The following is an 11,977-nucleotide window of genomic DNA, read 5'->3' as shown; positions in this document are numbered from 1 at the left end:
TCCACCGCACGCAAGGCTCCCTTCTCTGTGCCTTCCTGGTCGTTCTTTCCCTGCTTGCCTTCCTGCTTCTGGCTTTGTTCCCCTGGCAATTGATTCTATACAGGCAGCAGGTGACGGTTGTAACATATAAACCTGATCACATCACATGCTGGTGCACTCTGAGCACCCCCACCTTTGCAGGCCAGTTGTGGGGTTCTTATCTCACAGCCTATCTCCCCATCCATGGTGACCCCCATTGTTTGTGCCTCATGAGGTCTTTGCCTGTGGGCAATGTCCTTCATGTCCCTCCCAGGAGAGAGGACCAGGAGGATCTTTGACCTCACACAGAGCAGACACCCAGCAGGACAGCATGTAGGAGTAGGGCAGGGCCAGGCCAGCTGGTGGATCCAACCTGGTCCTGGCACCATGCATGCCACGAGTCCTGGGGTGCTCTGAAGTCCCCCTTCTCTGCCCATGTGATGTGGGCTTAAGTGTCTCTCCCATCCATGTCCCCTGCTAGAGCAGTCTGTCCTTCCAGTTTCAAGCACACAGCTTGTTCTCGGCACATGGGAGGGAGGAGGAGGAAACAGGCTTGTCTATGTTTCCGTCTCTAGGGTCGAAGGAGGATTTTCCATAATCAGAAGATTCCAAGTCTTCAGGACCTCGGATGGCTCTCAGGAGCCAGGCACTTTGGCTTCCTCCATAAAAATGTACTAGAAATTCTACTGTATGATCGCATTGTGTAAAGATGAATAATCCAGGCTGGACTCATTATGTTGTATTCGTTATCGTTATGCTCATTTTTTCTTCTGACTTTAAATAAATCAAAGTGAAAATATGTTGGTCCTTATGTCTTGTTGGGCAGTAGTATCTGAGCATTGTCAGAAGAGCTCCGCCTCTCCAGCCATCCGCCTGTCCACATGTCCATCCATCCATCCATCCATCCATCCAAGAGTCTTTCTCTAGGAGGGATCATATGGGGCCAGAGCCTCCACAGCATCCTGAGCCCAAGGTCAGAGAAGGTCAAGGCAGCTTTGCAAGGTGTGGGATTGAATGACAACAAACAGGACGGAAACAGCAGAGATCATGGGACCTCACTCCTCCACTTGTCCACATTCTTGTCCTCTCTGTGTTCTTCATGTGTCCCACCATGGCCACACTGCAAACACTGTGACAAGGTCTCCAGAGCAAGTTGTGACAAACAGGGACTCCTAGGTGAACTGAACCAAGTGGATCCAATCACAAATGCGGGGCAGATCTGATGATGGTGGCTGCCATAGTAAAGCAGGCTGAAGGGTGGGTGGCAGACAAGGTTCCAAGGCAGCGGGCACAGGGCAGAAACTGAGTCCTTCTCAGAATTACCTCCACCGTGTTAAAAAAGATTTCACAGAAAAGGGATTTTTGGAGGAAGGGACACATTATTATTATTATTATTATTATTATTATTATTATTATTTATAGTCTGGGAATCAAACCAGGGCCTCCTCGCACATGTTAGGCAAAGGCTTTACCACTGAGCTACATTCCCCTTTCTCAGATGGGACATTTTGCATGAAATGAGAGGACAGAAACTGACTGTCCTCAGGAGTTACAAAACCTGCAGTGTTCCAGGCTTCTCTCTGGGAAGGGAGGATTCTTTGTTGTCCCTGCACTCAAATCTGTGCTGAGAACAGACTTGTATGCAGGGATTAGGGTCAGGTCTCAGTGGTGCTGATGACCTGGGGGTCAAAAATCCCTGTGAGTTTCTTTATTGATAATTAAGTTGGAAGGGAAACCATGTGGGGCCCAGGAAGAGAGAAACCAGTTCACCCTTCCGTGAATCAGCAGAAGCCATGCTGGATCTGGGAGGAGTATAACAAGAAGCCAATCCACCCTTCCTGTAAGCTGTGCAAACCATTCAGGGCTCAGGAAAAGAAAAGTCAGTTCACCCTTCCTATGAGCCAACCAGTGCATGGGCTGAGAATCAAGAAGCTACCCAGCCCATAAGCAACTGGCTGATGCAGAAGCAGGCTGAGTTGATAGCAACTAAGGTACAAAAACAACTAAATGCTTGTACTGTTTGATTGACTTTGCAGGCCTAAGGCCTGTAGTTTGAGCATCTATTGGGAGGATAACAGTATGCAGTACAGCAAGTATGGGGGGATTCCTTTTGTTTTGTTTTTGAAATCCAATATTGCTCTCACTGTTTTGTTTTGTTCTGAAGTATTGTTTTGTTTTATTTAATGTTCTATTTTGGTTGGTTTTATTCTGTTTTGTTTTATTTGATGTTACTATATCTGATGGAATGGACATCTTAGGATGATAACAAGATATACTATGGTAGCCATTGTTGATTTGCTGTGATCCTGTTTTGAAGTTCTGTACCTCTTCCACTGTTTTGTTTTGACCAGTTTTATTAGGTTTTATTCTCTTTAAAATAAAAGATAATAATAACTAAGTTGGAAGGCCCAGTACCCTCTTCATGAATTTCAAATGCAAGCTAATGGTATGAAAAGAGTTTCAGGATCAATAAAAGAAAAAAATTTGCTAAGGACAAATTGCCAGTTCTTTCTTTTATTTAGCTGAACATCTGTGAGTCCCAAATTGTTTGGCAAGCTTTTCACCTGTGAATTTGGCAGAGGACTGCCTGCACAGAGAAGGATGGAGCCCAATTCTGCGTGATCCTTTGTGATCCTTTGTGAGACATTCTTGAGGAAAGAGAATTTCTTTTTTGCTAGCAAAAGCCTTGCAGGATGGACTCCTCTGCAGGGAGGTCTCACACTGAGGTGACTGCTTCCTCCCCACCCCGCCCCAGTAGATTTCCAGGGGATACTTCCTGGTCTCCCTGTGCCCAGAGCCTGACACTAGCCAGTCCAAGGGGGACAGAGCGTCACAGGCCTGAGTAGATGGCCCTTTTTCCACAACCACTAGAAAAGCTCTTGCAGTCCCTAACTGGGCATATTGAGCCACACAAAGATGAAACTTGGTGTTGTTTCCAGAGGCACCCACATTGCCCTTTCTTTCAATCTCCAAGTTCCCTGGGGGACAAAAGTACTTTCCAAGAGACGGACCTGAGAATCTGATACCATGTGGCGTGGTTCTTAGCTTTACTACCAATGGTTGCCACTGGCAAGTCTTCATGGACAAATGATACCACCATGTCAAGGTCTTTAGACCACAGAGTATACCATGACCAGGTCCAGTTGGGAGGAAACTGAGCTCAACCATCAGCACTATGCTAGCCAAAAGCCTGGCCAGAAATGAAGAGATTTGTGGGCAAAGCAATGACAGACTTTCTGTGAGGCAGTCTCATGTCAACCAAGCTGTGGATGCGTCTCTTTGATCTGCATTAATATTGGTGTTAGAAGGACAAAATTTCAAGATGCATTAAAACTTCCACTCTGGTCCTTTGCAAACTTTGACTCACATTTTGCTATAGCTGAGGTAGCTCTAGTTGTTAGATCAGAAGGGGGCTTGCGCCTGCTGAGATTCATCAACATAATATAGAATCTAATTTGTTCCCATTGGTCATTTGTATAAATGTCCCCCAATGCCTGAGGACAGAATAGCCTGTACCAGCATCATCTGTTGGCACTTTCAAGAGAAAGAGAGGGAGAGATCAGGGCCAAGAGCACAGTTTATTATAAATTTGCCATATGGGTTTATTTGAAAAAGTCATTTTATAATGTTAGACCCCTTTGACTCTAGAACCCAAAGCATGGCAGTTGATTTTGTGATTTTTTTCAAGTTTGGCTGATGCCAGTTGGAGCCGGGACAGTCAGGTTCACCCAGATCTGAGAAGCTGACAGTGGGAGAATTGGGTCATGAGTGGGAAACTCAGTGCTGATGTCTAGAGAAGATGGGAAGGGATGGCAGTCAGCAAAGGTAATGGATGTCCCAGGGGGCCAGGAGAGTGGATTCACTCCTAACCTCATCCTCCAGTTCTTCCCAGTGTAGACTATTTTGCCAGATTGCAAGACACAAGCTCGTTCTTCCAAGCACTAAGCCATCGTTCACAAGGACCGTTACCAAGGCCACAGTTCCTAGACTAAAGACTGCTGACATGTAAGTCAATTAAAGAACAAAGTAAAAGTTAAGGCTAGTGAACAGGGCAGTAGACCTCTGTCAAAGGGAAGCAGGAGTGGGGAGCAAGGGGAGGAAAAAGGGATAAAAAGAAGAACCCAGTCAAGATGTGTTCTGTCCGTGCACCAACTCCCTGCCGTGAATGCAATCAGCCTGTGCTGCAAACACAGGCTCACAAACATAAAAATCCCAGGAAAACCACTGAGGATGCAGGATACCTGCCTGCACCTTAAAAGTAGTTCCTGGCAGGGCTCAGCTTGGCTCATATTCATGTTGTGCTGGAAAACGATGCCCCCTACCCTTAATCAGTGTCCCCCATTTCTTTTTTCTGGCAAAGGTCAATAAAGAGAGCAGAGCAGTTTGCAGAGAGCTCGGGCAGCACTGAGCTGACCAAGTGACACTATGGCTCGCGTGGAAAAGTGATTTCAATGACAGAGCTCGAGACAAGTGGACCTGGCTGAAGGTGCTGGACACCCACCGATGCACCTGGGCTCAGGGACTCTGCATCCAGGGCAGCACCAGCCACCGCAGCCGAGGATCCAGCCCTAGCCAAAGGCGAGGCCAGCCATGGGGCGCGTTTGCTGGGCCACAGCTCGGGTCTCCCATCTCCCTGCCAGTTTTCAATTCCCTTCCTGCCAAGCGTATTTCATATTTAAAAAGTATTTTTTCCCTCTCCAATGAACTTTGAAGTTCATGTTCTTTGAATTTCAACATGGAAAAATCAAAGTGAGAGTTCACAAGCTTCTCTGGAGCTCCCAACCTACTTTGGGGAAATCGGTTCTTGTCGGAAATACCAGTGGGGGCACTGCTTACAAAGGCTGTGCAAGATGCTCTCAGAGACACATAGAAGCTGGGGCTATGGTTTCTGTCTAGATGTGTCCCCCCAAAGCCTCCTGCTTACAGGCAGGGTTTTTGGAAGATGCATGGATCATGGGGGCGCTCACCGCTGACTTCCTCTTCGGAGATGGGGTCTGGTCAGAAGAGGCAGTGGCTGGAGCTGTGGCTCAGAAGGGTTCATTTCCTTTCCCAGCTCCTCCCTCTGCTCTCTGCTTCCTGTCCTCCATTCCTTGAGCAGCTCTCCTCCGCCATGACCCTCTGCCATGCGCCACCCCTCTGTGGACTAACATGTGAGCCCAAATAAGTTGTGAGTATCAGGTATTGTGTCTCAGAGAGGAGAAAAATGACAGACATCTGGGGTCCCCCTGCCATTAACTGACATTTTGCTGATCGCAAGACACAAGCTTGTCTTCTCAATCACTAAGCCATCATTCACAAGGACCGTCGTCACCAAGGCCACAGTTCCCGGACTAAAGACTGCTGACATATAAGTCAATTAAAAACAAAGTAAAAGTTAAGGCTAGTGAACAGGGCGGTAGACCTCTGTCAAAGGGAAGCAGGAATGGGGAGCAAGGGGAGGAAAAAGGGATACGCAGCGCATTCAGCAAACAATGGTTCTCACAGTGTGCCCACCTCTGCGTCAGCCTGTGCCCCACCTCCTGGTGACCTGCACCTCCAGTGGCAACCACTGTCACAGCCTGAGTCAAGGGGCATTTGAGGAACTCTGAGTTGGAGACAGGGGACCCAATGCCCCTCTCATCTCATTCTGCTCTTGTAGCTCTGTCCTAGTAACCAGCCCTTCCTTTTCTGGGCCAAGTTTGTGCTTACAGCCAATGTGACTAGATCCTTGCACTCTAACCCTTCCAGGCCCATCTGCTCCCCAGATTCTCCTGTCATATGCTTGCCTGAACCTTGTGCTCCAGGCCTTAGAAATCAGAGATTCTCTGTGATTTGAATGTGTCCCCCAAAGTTCCTGTGTTGAAATATTATCCCCAAGTTCAGATGATAAGAGCATTTGCAGGCTGGTCAATTGGCCATTCCAATGAGGTCATGAGGTGGGACCCTAGGATGGCATTAGTGGCTTTGGAAGAAGAGGAAGAAAGACGTGCACTGGCACACTTGGTCTGTCTCACCTCATAACGTCCTCCCCCAGGAAACAGTACATTTGCCAGATGTTGAGCAGACTCTGCTGCCTTGTTCTCCAACTTCCAGCCTCCAGAATCATAAGCCAAGAAAACCAGCACCTGAGAATGAATTACTCATTCTCAGGAATGTTGTGATGACAGCAGAAAACACTTTGTACCACTTGATCAGGCCTTAACTTTCACTTTGATGACACATTGATCTTGATCTTCACCCAATGCCACACTCACCCTGGCTTTCACCATGACGATACTCTGATGCTCTGACGATACACATGCCAAGTCCAGCCAGCACTGACATCCTTCCTGCACAATGAATCACTCCTCCAGCTCTGGGGCTGTTATCCTGCAGAGAAAAACTAATTTTCACATTTTGTGATTTCCTTCATAACACTGGAAGTTCATCTCTCTTTCTCTCTCTCATGCACATACAATCTGAGACAAAGCCAGGAAACCAATTGGCAGGAAACTTCTCCAGGCTTACAGTTCTCAGAACCACTGCACCGCCACTTCTAGCCCACTACTCGCTGGGGAATTTGTCCCACATCATGTTCAGGGGGTTAAATTGTTGCCCTGAGTTAGAGCATATTCTGCCTTCCAGAAGCTTCCAGCACTGGATCCTGTGTATGAGATGGAGCTGGCTGCATCTCTGGCCCATGCTGTCAAATACATCTACCTCCTGGGGTTATTGTGAGATTAAAAAAATATCTCAAATGAGCCACCATGTCCAGGCTGGCACACAGGAAAAATTTGAGGGGGGGTGGGTGCCACTGTTGCTCTCCACAAGGTAGACATGCCCTGAGCAAGACAGGGACAGGAGAGACCAGGTCCAGTCGGGGGCTCTTAGACTGATGCTCCTGCAAAGCCACCCTGTGCCCCTTAATGCTACAGTTTGGGCCTTGAATGTCTCCCAAAAGCCTATGCATTAGAGGTTTTGTCCATACCTTGGTGTTATTGGGAGGTGAGGGACCCTTTAAGAGAGGAGCAGGGGCCTTAAAGAGAATTCTGGACATAGGCTCCTTCTTTCCCATCCCCTTCCATGCCATGAAGGGAGTGGTTTTGCTTTTTCACATGCTCCCGCCATGATGTGATGCCTTATCACAGGCCCAAAGCAAATGATCATGGACTGACCTCTAAAGCAGTAAACTGGAAATAAACCTTTCCTCCTCACACGTGGATCCTCTCAGGTGTTTGTTACAGTAATGGAAAACTGAACAGTGTATCTGTGTGCTGTATTCTGAAGGCAAGCCTTCCTCAGAGGGGTGTTCTTGATCCTTCATAGCTGACTCTGTCTTCTTCTCTGGGACCCAGGGCTGTTGAGAAGGAGCAGCCACAGTTTGGACACAGACCCTACCCTGGCAAACAAGCTATCCCAGTGTAGGAGCCACTTGAGCTCAGTTTCCCTGGATGGTAGATTCCAGGTGGAATTCTACCATATCCAGCTGGGTCACCTTAAGGAAAGGCTTCATCTTTCCAGGTTCCACTTTTCTGTCCTTGGGAATGGTGGTTACAGTCCTACCCTTTCCAATTAGGGTGAAGAAAAGACCAACAATATGGTGGCTCTTCATCCCAACTCAGGCAAAAATGGCTGTTCTTTCTGGGTTGTAGAGCCGTGTCAGTTTCTGTGTCCTGGTCATTGTCATCTGTGTTGTCACCAGAGAGCTCCTCACTGAAGGGAAAACAGAGGGATGAAGTATTTGAGGGAAAACAGTATCAAGAAGAAAGTTCTTGAATTATCTTCAGAGGGTTTTCAGGTGGCCCAGGTCCAGCCCTTTCCTGAATCTTCCTGATTTGTGTGAACAGGACCTGGCTTCCCCACAGCTCTGCAGATGCCTGCTCTGGGCTCCTCATCTGTCTCCTACTGGCCTTGCTTTTGATGGCCATAGCTTCAGCAGGACCAAAGGCTCACAGGGGACAGAATCCCTTTCAAACAAAACATCTCATCTGTCATCTGCACATCATTCAATCCACTGTGTGTCAGGCTCATGTCCTTTTCCTTGGGCACAGCATAGCTGAGTGGTACAGAACCAAAAGATGCCAGCAACGCAGTTCCACACCATGGTGCTCAAGCTTGTTCCCATGCAGCGACCTCTCCAGGTTCCCCAGAAGGCCTCTGCCCCTGTGAGTCATTGTCATTGTCAACTATTAATAGGGTGACCATAACCTTTGTCACTCAAACTAGGACTCTTTGAATGGAAAGTTGAGTGTTGTGAGTAATTAGGGTAAAAGATGAGTTGGAGTAAGGATGGTCACCCTCCTTATGGGACATGCATGTGTGGAAGATTCCTTGTTATGTCCTTTGTTTACCTTGTCTCTACTTATCGAAGGCTCTGTTAGGTCAGTCTGTGTGTCATCATTGCCTCACTGGAAAACTCAGGCCAGAGAAAAGAGAGGACCCACATCAAAGTCCTTTGACCTGTAAGTGGCAGAATCAGATGTGTGTTTCAGAGCCTGTGCCTGTGAGCCCTTTGATGGCCCACTTTCTGTGGGTTCAGTCCTACCTTGGTCAATCTCAAGCACCTGTGGAGTGGATGTTATGGCTACCATCTGAGCAGGCCTAGATGCTACCAGGCAATGCGGAATTCTGGGGTCCCTTGCTGGACAGTGGCTCAGTAGCCAAGAGGCTCTCAGTGACCCCTTTGCTGACCTGGCCTCGGTGGACATCTAGAGCCGACTCACCCAGGCTGGTGTGTGATTGAGCAGCTCTTCAGGCTCCGGCGGGGGCAGGATAATCTTGGCATGGGGCTTGTTAGTCCTTGAGTTTGGTCCAGAAGCTGTCTGTCTGTCTCTTACTGAGCTCTGAGGCTGGAGAGCAAGAAGTCCGAGTCAGTGTTCCCAGCCAGGGGAGCTGGAAATAGCTCATGCTTTTCTCGTTCTTGTCCAAAGCAGGGATCCATGCTGATGACCATACTGGCCCTCTGCAGGCAACCAGCTCCATTAGCACCTCACAGCGAGGTCACTGTGTCTGCCCAGGCTGTGACACAGTAAATCTGGAGAAAGTCCATGTATTTATCAAAACAAAAAGACTCCTGGCAGTTCCAGCATTGTGCAGTCCACCTGCTGCCATTCCAGGCTGCCTCCTCCCAGCTCCCCTTTCCTCCTCTGCTCCGTAACCAGGCAACCAGGCAAGTGTGTGCATCCCAGAATGCTGGCTGCAGGGGCTGTGCACTCAGCAGTGATGGCTGATTCCCACAACTTTCTGGAAATGCACTTACAGCATCAGTGTCAAAGTAGAAAAACAGAAAAAAAGACACAAAGAAACACAGCAATGGAATTCAGCAAAAGGATTGCACATCCATCTTCTTCACATTTATATTTCTAGGTAACTGAAAAGTCATCCAGCCTGGTAATTATCATTCTATTCCTGTCTTCCTGGCATGAGGTGCTGATTACTTTTCTGGGCAACGTTCTGAGCTGGGTGCATTATTTTAGTCATCGTAAGGAATTTGCACAACCAAAGACGCCACCCAAAATGTCATGAGCTTCCATTCCGGGATACCTGTGCTCTGGGCACTAGGACACTCTATGGCACATGAGCTGTTCCAGTCTCTCCCTAGATGTGCTTTAGGAGCCTCACACTCTCGTGGCTGGGGCTCCTGGGAGGGGACCAGATTAGGGCAACACCACAGCTGCTGGGAGGTGGGTCTGTTTGGGGACTGGCCTGGGAGCTCCTTTCTTCCCTGGCTGCTTCTCTCCACAATGATGCAGGCTGTTTTTCTTCACTATGACCCTCTGCAGCGCAGCTTCCTCTTCTGAGTCCCTGACCATGGACTGGAATGTGAGCCAAGATAAATCTCTCTTCCTTTACATTGTGGGTGTGGGGTATCATATCCCAGCGTGGAGACAGTGACTCAGGCGTAGCCCACTGGCACATAGCTTTGAAATATGCCATACACATCTTACACAAGCCTCTTCTTCATGATTGCATGACAGGGTTCATTATCACTGTTGTCACCACTATCATCATCATCATCATTTGGGCTGTTTGAGACAAGGTCTCACTATGTAGTTCAGGCTGGCCTTGAACTCCTTATGTTAGCCAGGGCAGCCTTGATCCTCCTGCTTCAGCCTTCTGAATGCTAGATTGCAGCCATGTGCCCTGCATCAGGACTACCAGCAGGTACCTGTGGTACACAGTTCCACCTCTGGCCGACACTGTCTTACTGCTTGTGTTTATTCGCTGACTTGATGGCCCAGCACTCTGTGGGGAGGATGTCAGTAAGGATAACAAGTAGGTGTCCCTTTTCTCTCAAGTGGAGATGCAAGGTCCAAGAGGGAAGATGAGTGCTCTGCCACTATCTCTCTGTCTCTGCCCAAGCCATCAGAGACAGAGACCAGGTGTAGAGGCGGTTCCAAGCTCAGCCTGGAACTAGCACAAAGTGTTCGCACTCACAGTCTCCGGGGATCCCCACGGCCACACTGCAGAGGCAGAGTGGTGGGGAATGCAGTGTAGCCCTGGCACTGGCCAGCCCACCACGCTACTGCAGCCGGCAGCAGAGAAGAGCAGGTGAGCTCCTGCCCAGGAGCTGCTGCCTGTCTTAGTCAGTTCTTCCTGCTGTAACAAAACACCATAGATTGGGGGCTTAGAAACCATAGGAACCGAGTCCTGGAGCTGGGAAGACCTGGGACTGGCAGGTCTGGGGTCTGGTGAGGACCTCATTCCCGATTCATTGGTGGCCACATTCTAGCTATTGCCTCACCAAGTGGAAGGGTCAAGGGATCTCTCTGGGTCCCTTCTAAGAGGGCACTAATCCCATCCATGAGGGAAGACCACTCAGCTGGAGACTGGGTTGGACATGTCAATGGAGGAGGGGCACACACACTTAGACCACGGCGTCCTCTTATAGACATTTTCCAGGTGCTGAAGACGAGGCACAGAGCAGGTAAGAAACTCTGTCCAGGGCCCTGGTACTCCAAGTGGACTTGGGGTTCTTGCTCAGGTTGTCTGGCTGTATGTCCGTCGCTAAGCTCTGCTGGGTCACAGTGTGGCAGTAGCTTAGCAGGTGTCAGTGTAGATCTTCACATGTGGCACTTACTTCCCCTTGACCCTAAAGCATCGAAGCCACTCACGGGTCAACAATTTGCCATGAGATTCCTGACCTTGAGCTGCGGAATCGGAGTCACCCGCACTGGTGAGAGTCCAGGACTCTGCTGCGGTCAGGGCCTCCCACTAGTCCTGCCTGAAAGCCCAGCGTGCTCCTGGGGCTGTGGGAGGCCCTGCAGCTCCAGGCCATGGATGGCCCCCTCTGTGCCCTGCCCTGAGCAGTGGGCTCCTCCTGTTGTTCCCAGAGCCCCAGTACTACAGTGGGAGCCCGTGGTAGACACAAAGAAGGGTTAGCAGCCCAAAGCCACACGGCCGACAGCGTGCAGCAGTGCACAGGTCTAAGAGGCGTCCGCTCTCCTGGGCAGGGTATGTGGACCCTGTTTGTATCTTAAAGACTTCTTGCTGCTTCCATCTACTTCACCTCATGCTTTTCTTTCTTCCCTTTGCAGTCCATCATGGGCGCAGGAGCAAGTGAGGGAGGAAACCAAAGTCAGGGACGCAAAACAGCAAGGGCCACGGGTGGCAAACTGCGCTTCCTAAAGGCCTCTCTGTGTGTCAGTTGGAGGCCCCTGCTCCCTATGGGGGGTGAGAAGCCAGAGGGTGACGGTGCCAAGGGACGCCAGCAAGTAGCAGCTGGTCTCCCCAGCTCCACTCTGGGTCCCCCACCCAGGCTGTCTCTGCCTTTCGTTCTTTTCCCTACAAGGGCTGGCAGGACCAGTGCTGGGTGGCCGGAGTTAGTCCAAGCAGGCCCCCAGCCCAGTCATTTATAGCTTGTAACAGGTAGAGAAAGCGTGTCACCCAAACTGAACTTGTGTGCACCCACACACGCAGCCCGTCTCCTGATTTGGGGGGAACCTAAAAGTCTTCCACGGGCTCTCCCTTAACTCCCACTTAAGTTTCTCCATTTCACTTG

General features: G+C 49.5%; 1 long non-coding RNA gene across 1 annotated transcript; it reads right to left on the bottom strand.

Moving 5' to 3' along the window:
* Nucleotides 1–2,516: 2,516 nt before the first annotated feature.
* Nucleotides 2,517–9,239, bottom strand: LOC111757290 (uncharacterized). Its single transcript, XR_002791665.2, has 2 exons — nucleotides 7,152–9,239; nucleotides 2,517–6,366 (listed from the first exon to the last, which is right to left on the bottom strand). It is a non-coding gene; the product is annotated as an uncharacterized LOC111757290 (long non-coding RNA).
* Between the last annotated feature and the right edge of the window lie 2,738 nt (nucleotides 9,240–11,977).

The sequence above is a fragment of the Cavia porcellus genome, unplaced genomic scaffold, assembly GCF_034190915.1.
Source record: "Cavia porcellus strain 051 isolate PalLab524CR breed Dunkin Hartley unplaced genomic scaffold, mCavPor4.1 scaffold_18, whole genome shotgun sequence".
NCBI lineage: Eukaryota > Metazoa > Chordata > Mammalia > Rodentia > Caviidae > Cavia > Cavia porcellus.
The sequence above is the reverse complement of the archived record's forward strand: the minus strand, read 5'-3'. Positions and strand labels throughout refer to the sequence as shown.